Here is a 6,267-nt window from a genome sequence, read left to right as displayed (position 1 = left end):
CTCCCCAGCTGACAGAGATGTTCCTGACTTTGGTAGTTACATTCAGTTCAACTTGGCCAGGTGAAGGCCTAGTTATGTTGCTGTGGACATGCACCAATGGTACGTGAACCTCATCTGTTGCTCATTACATCTGCAGTCAGCTAGGAGGCGTGCCTGATGCAATGAATGATGTTTGACTTAATTGGCTGGTGCTTAAATAAGAGAGCTGCCCAAGCAGCTCAGCATACCTTATCTCAGCACTCACAGTTCAGCCCAGGCCTTTGAAGATGCAGAAAGAAATCATCCTGGGGAAAGTTGTTGGAACCCAAAGGCCTGCACAGAAGGTCAGCAAGAGACCATCCTGTGCCATCCCTGAGAAAGAACCTCAGTTGAAAGTTAACTGCCTTTCCTCTGAAGAACTAATGAAATAAATCCCCTTTTATTAAAAGCCAATCTGTCTCTGGTGTGTTGCATTCCAGAAGCTATCAAACTAGAACACTGACCCATCAGCCTTACTTGAATTAAGGTACCTTTCCTTGGATGCCTTAGTTTGGACATTTGCATAGGCTAAGAACTGCAATCTTGTAACTTATTAAATTTCTCTTTTAAAAGCTATTCTAAAAAAAAGGAAAAACATTCCATTTCTGGTACCACACTCTGGTGACTTGTAAACTAACATGCTGCATCACCAAAAAACTAACTGGGGCTTTCATGGGGCATTTTTGAGAGGAGAAGCTCAAATCCATTTTCTTTTGAAAGATCTAACTCTCCTCAATGTGACTTGCAAATGCCCTTGCTCTTTGCACCTTGTTTATTATTCCGTTCAGGAGAGGTTTGCCTTAAGATAACAACTTCAGAATCTGCTGGTGGGCTGTAAGATCAACTTCCACCTTTGTGCTTAATAAAATTATGGTCAGAAAAGTTATACACAATGGAAACACTGCAGAAGTGTCTCTCCTGCCTTTGTAAAGTCACTTCACTGTGGACCCTTGGTGACCAGGGACACGACATTTGAAAGTGGATGCTTCTGTGCACTTGAGGGTCTCTCCATGCCTCTGTGTCCAGAAGCATCCATGGCCAGCTCCTTCCTGGAAGGCAGTGGGGAGTGATGAAGGATGGTCCTGCTTGCTGAGTCTGCTGCTATCCTGGGGTATTCTCCTTTGGACACCTGGATACAATTACTGGAATCATCCCAGGCAGAAAGACAACTGCCCTTTCCTGATGTGGGAGCTGAAATCTTTCTTGAGAGTTCAACTTGCTGTAAAGGGGCCTCTCCATCAATTCTTAAACCTATCCTCCCAAGGGGGAAAGAAAATCACAATGTCATGGCAACAGTGAGCCAATGCTTACTATAAAGAAAATAAACCTCACAGGCTATGAGGATGGTTTTAAATTTTCTTCCTATATTAGAGCACAGAAAGGAGAGCTGCATGAGGTGGAGAAGTGTAAGATGAGGCTAAAATGACCACTATGGGGTGCTGATGGCTTTGCACCCCTTACACCACTGAATCCTTTCAAAGACCTTATTACCCCGTATGACAAAGAGAACCAAGGCTTAGGACAGTCAAACAGCTTGCCTGGCACCATCTGGGAAGTAGGCAGCAGAGCTGGGTCCAGACCCAGCAGAACTCAGCAGGCCAGAGTCATCTTCTGGCCTAGCCGCAATGCTACAGGCCTCTGAGTCAGCTTTCATCACACCCAGAACCAGACTCCAGAGCCATGAGAGGCAGCCTGCAAGGGCCCTTGGCTGCTCTTTACCCCTTCACTGCCATCTCAGCAACCTCCATGCTGGCTGCAGTGGCCGGCCCTGACCATACACCTGCCAGCAAGGGTCCTCCTTCCCTAGATTCCAGCCTCTCCACCCGTGTCAGATCCCCCTCCATGCCCCGCCTGACCACAACATCTAAGATAACAGCCCAAGCATTCCTCATCCCCTTTCTCTGCTTTGCTTCTTCCTCCATAGCTCTTATCTCCACCTGGCATGGGGATAGGCAACTAGTGTGAGCTTGTGGCCTGTTACCCCAAGGCCAGCACAGGGACATGGGTGGGGGTTAGGGAGGAGAAAATGCCATGAAGGAGCCCTTGAGCAAGAACAGGTAATGAAGGTCAGCAGGGACTGTCCTGCACGGACACCCTGCCTGAGGGCCACCCACTTGCACAAAACCCTGAGCAGCTGCCCACCCACCCAAATGCACTACCTAACACCAGGCACTGCCCTGGAGGGAAGGAAGGTAAGAGAAAGAGTGCTGCACAGGGAAGGGGGAGGAGAGTAAGTAAAGCTAATCCATAAAAACAGATTACCCCACATTCCAGAGCATCTTGTCCCTCACCTCTTTCTTTGCAAGAGTACCTACATGTTCCTTTTCTGCATGCACATACAATTTTCTGCATGCTTACTCTCTGTACTATACCCTTGAATTGCTTCTTGCAGCATGGCCAGGATCCTAGACAGTCAAATCCAGCACCAACCTCACCAGAATAAAAGCCCCAGGTGGGGAGACTTCTGCCTGTCTTATTTACTGGTAGAACTTTTCTAAAATCTATATTAGAGGCAGCACTTATCACATGGTGTGCATGTGTGTGGATTATGGGTAGAGGGAAGTGGGTACTTACTTTAGTTGATGTATCATCCCTGGGCTCCCTGGAGCAGAGCGCACCCAAGTGGATCTTTGCTCCACCCATGCCCAATCCCAGCTCCCAGCTCCTGGCCCAGTGGCTGATTTTGGGTCAGGCCCAGAGGTGTGAAGGGCTGGTGGGTCCTGCCAGTCCACCCACTTCACATTTGGCCTTTAATAAGCAAGGGTGAGGGGTGTGAGGGTGGTTCAGTGGTAGAATTCTCACCTGCCATGTGGGAGAGCTCAATTCTCATCCCATGCATTTCCCAAAGAAAAACCAAACAAGCAAACAAACCAAAACAAAAATTCAACAAATGGTGCTGCAATAAATTTTTTTACGTGGAAAAAGAATGAAATATGACACCCACCATTCAGCATACAAAACATAAAAGCTTTTTTTAAAAACAAAAAACAAGGGTGCAAAGAACAAGAGCATTTGTCAGCCATACTGAGGCAAGTTTGGTGTTTCAGAAGAAAATAGAATTGAACTTCTCTTCTCTGGAAAGCCCAGTGAAGGTTCCAACTAGCTATTTGATGGTAATAAGTACACTGTCCTCCACATTTCCTTCCTTTCTAAAAATACAGACAAGCCAAGTTGGGTCACCATCACTTCGACCTAGGGTGTGCTGAATGCTTCCCACTGCAGGAGGCAGAAGCCCAGCTCAGATTAAACATAAACAAAGGAAACATTTGGGCTCATACTGCAGTCTTTGCAAGGCATTGGCTTTACACAGGCTCCCCTCCCTAGGCAGCCACAGTCCTGCCTCCTGCCTCCTTTCTTAGTACAAGCTTCTTTGAAGACTTCCAGGCTCACTGGGTTTAAACCCACCCAGAAAAGTGGGTTCCTCATTTAAGGGTGTCATTTAAGAGTGTTGAGAAAGGGTGTGGCCCTGGACCAGGGTGAGAGGAGCCCAGGACTGAGCCCCCAAGCCTACACTGCGGGAAAGAGGGGCACAGCAGCTGTGACGGCCATGGGGTAGATAAGGGTAGAGATGCAAATCCAAAGAGAGAGAGCAAAGGGTGCAGGAGGAGAGGTCCTGCAGACTGTAAGTGGGGAAAGCCTTTCTCCAGTGCTGTGTGCCAGCCATGTTGCCACCAAGGGCCACCACCCAGAGACCCTGCTGGGGTGCTGTGAGGTTTGCATGTGTGCCGTAGGGGAAGTGACAGAAGAAGTGAGCTAGAGAAGATCTTTTCTCCCTGCTGGAAGGAGGAGTCAGAGACCCTTCCTTTTTCCCAAATAAACCCCTAAGAGGGAGAGGGACCCAGATAAAGATGTAGAATGAGGAACCTCATGCTCACCTGGACAGGCGGGACTTAAGAAATTAATCCCAATTTTACAAGAGGCATGAAGTACACTGGAACTTTGAGTTTACAGAAGAGTTCATTTTATTAAAAGATATACATGATCTGGTCACTAAAACTAGCATTTTCAGTATAAAGCCTGTTTTGGCTCTGGTGAAGTATCCAAAATACTGAGCCCTTCCCTTTAAAATGCTTGCATAAGTTGGAATGATTGGGCCTACACACAGAGGCTGCTGATGATTACAGACTTACATAAGAATTAGGATTCCGTGTCTGTTTCTGGAAATGAGGTCACTGGTTTGCAGTTTATTCCACTCACAAGGGCAGACCCATCCCCGAGTCAGGTCTGAGCCCAGGAGCCCTTTTGGATTCTTTGGAGCAGCTGGATGCAGACTTAGAACCTGTGGCTGCTCTACAACCCTGCCTTGGGAAGGTCCTGGGGGAGAAGACACTGAGGACAGTCGTCCAGACACCTGCCCCTCACCCAGGCCTGCCTGAGGGGACCAGGAGAGGAGCAGCCTACTGGGCTGGGCTGCACAGCAGATGAGAGGAGGCCAGAAAAGGAATGTGGAGGCTCCCCACGGCAGATCATGGCTCAGCCTCAAGGGACAGTGCAGTGGGGTCCACTCACCTGTGTCACCCCAAGGTCTCCAGGGCTCAGTGCCTCATCCCTCTCACAGTCAGCATGACTCTGTGAGTGGAAACAAGCTCCCCTCTACATCCCTGCGCACCCTGAGGGGACAGCTGTCAGGGAGAGCTGGGGCCACTTTGCACCTAAGTGACCTGAGTGTGACAGTCCCATGTGGGCTTGAGCTCGAGGTTGGTGATCAGCCACTGCAAGCTGAAGCCCATGGCCCTGGGAGGTGCAGCCTCTGCCTCCATCGCATCACGCCATCAGAGGTGGGGTCAGCAGGTGAGTGGGGTACCTAGTAGAAACCTGAAGCCAAGAGTGAGCGCTCAGCACTGGCTCCTAAGACAGGCGAAGTCCCTCAAGGACCCAAGAGAGTCTGACCATTTTCAGAGCTCCAGGTCATGGGAGAGACTTCGACCCAGCAGACCCCACTGGCAAGGGCATGTCCTGATCCCATGTGGGAGACAGGTCCTACTTACCAGGACATAGTGGGGGCTGGTCTGCACCCCGGACCCTGGTGGGATTCCCAAATAGCCCCTCCATGGCAGCCCTTCCTGCACCCAGGCCTGGGCTCAGGGCTCCCCAGGCACTGGCCCCACCCCAGTTCACCCTCATGGCAGCCCTCCCAGGCAGCTGCTTGCTCCCCAACCCAGGGGAAAACAGGCTCTGGGAGGGAATGGTCTATGCAGCAGGGAACACAGAGATGTGCTGTGGAGGGTCTCAGGACCCAGGGACTCCAGGATTTCAGGATGATGACCCTGAGGAGGTGACACTTCAAGGGATCTTAGAGAATGAGGTGATGATGGAGATGATATGAAATGATGTGGGCACTGGGTGACTGCAGGGGAAGGCGGACGGAGACCAAAGAAAGACCAGAATAGACTGGGACATCAGGTACCATGTGGCAGATGACAGGGGCTCCCCACAGAAAGCCCATCACAGAGATGTTCAGGGCAAAGCCGGGGAATAGGCAGGTCTCCCGGGAAGTGTCTGCAGGAGGCCTTGGAGGGCAAGGGCAGCTGGGGACCCCTAAGGAGGCCTTTTAGGGGCCCAACAGAGAAAGAGAGAGCCCCTGGCCCAGCAGCTCCCACAAAGGCCTGCGCTTATCTTGAGAAGGCCTTGAGGGTGGCACAACTCTGTCCCCTCTGCTGTGATGTGCACATTTGTCTCTGCCACATGGGTTTACTGCGCCTCTTCTGCACGAACCTGAATCCCGGTCTTTCCTCTCCAGCCACTTGTATGGATGCACTGATCCTGCCCTCCTAACACCACCATTTCACATTCCCTTTGCCCTGGGTTCAGCTCTGTGCTGGTAACCTCCAGAGCTGAGGGCCAGGCTGTGCAAGCTGGGCCCAGTGACTGCCACATGACATGTACTCAGCAAATGGCCCCATGAGCAAAGAGTGGTCAGTGTGTACATGTCCTGCAGATAGTGCTATTAACAAACATGTCATACACCTTCTCCTTCATTTCTGTCCCTTTATGTCACCTCCAGCAAGTGTGCCACAATTTAATTAACCAGGCCCAATCTTAGAAATTTAGGTCACTTGTTTCATTCTTTTCTTTTTCTATTATAAATGATACTTCCTTTCTAAGTGACTCAAAATCCAGAACACCTAAAAGAAAAATAGTACAGCTTTGACTCCTTAAAGTAAAGCCACACATGAAGAAATAAAGTTAAAAGATAAATCAGGGTGGGCCATGGTGGCTCAGTGGCACAGTTCTGGCCTGCCATGCCAG

Source organism: Tamandua tetradactyla, unplaced genomic scaffold (assembly GCF_023851605.1).
Source record: "Tamandua tetradactyla isolate mTamTet1 unplaced genomic scaffold, mTamTet1.pri scaffold_119_ctg1, whole genome shotgun sequence".
In the NCBI taxonomy this organism is placed as follows: domain Eukaryota; kingdom Metazoa; phylum Chordata; class Mammalia; order Pilosa; family Myrmecophagidae; genus Tamandua; species Tamandua tetradactyla.
This window is presented reverse-complemented; position numbering follows the sequence as displayed.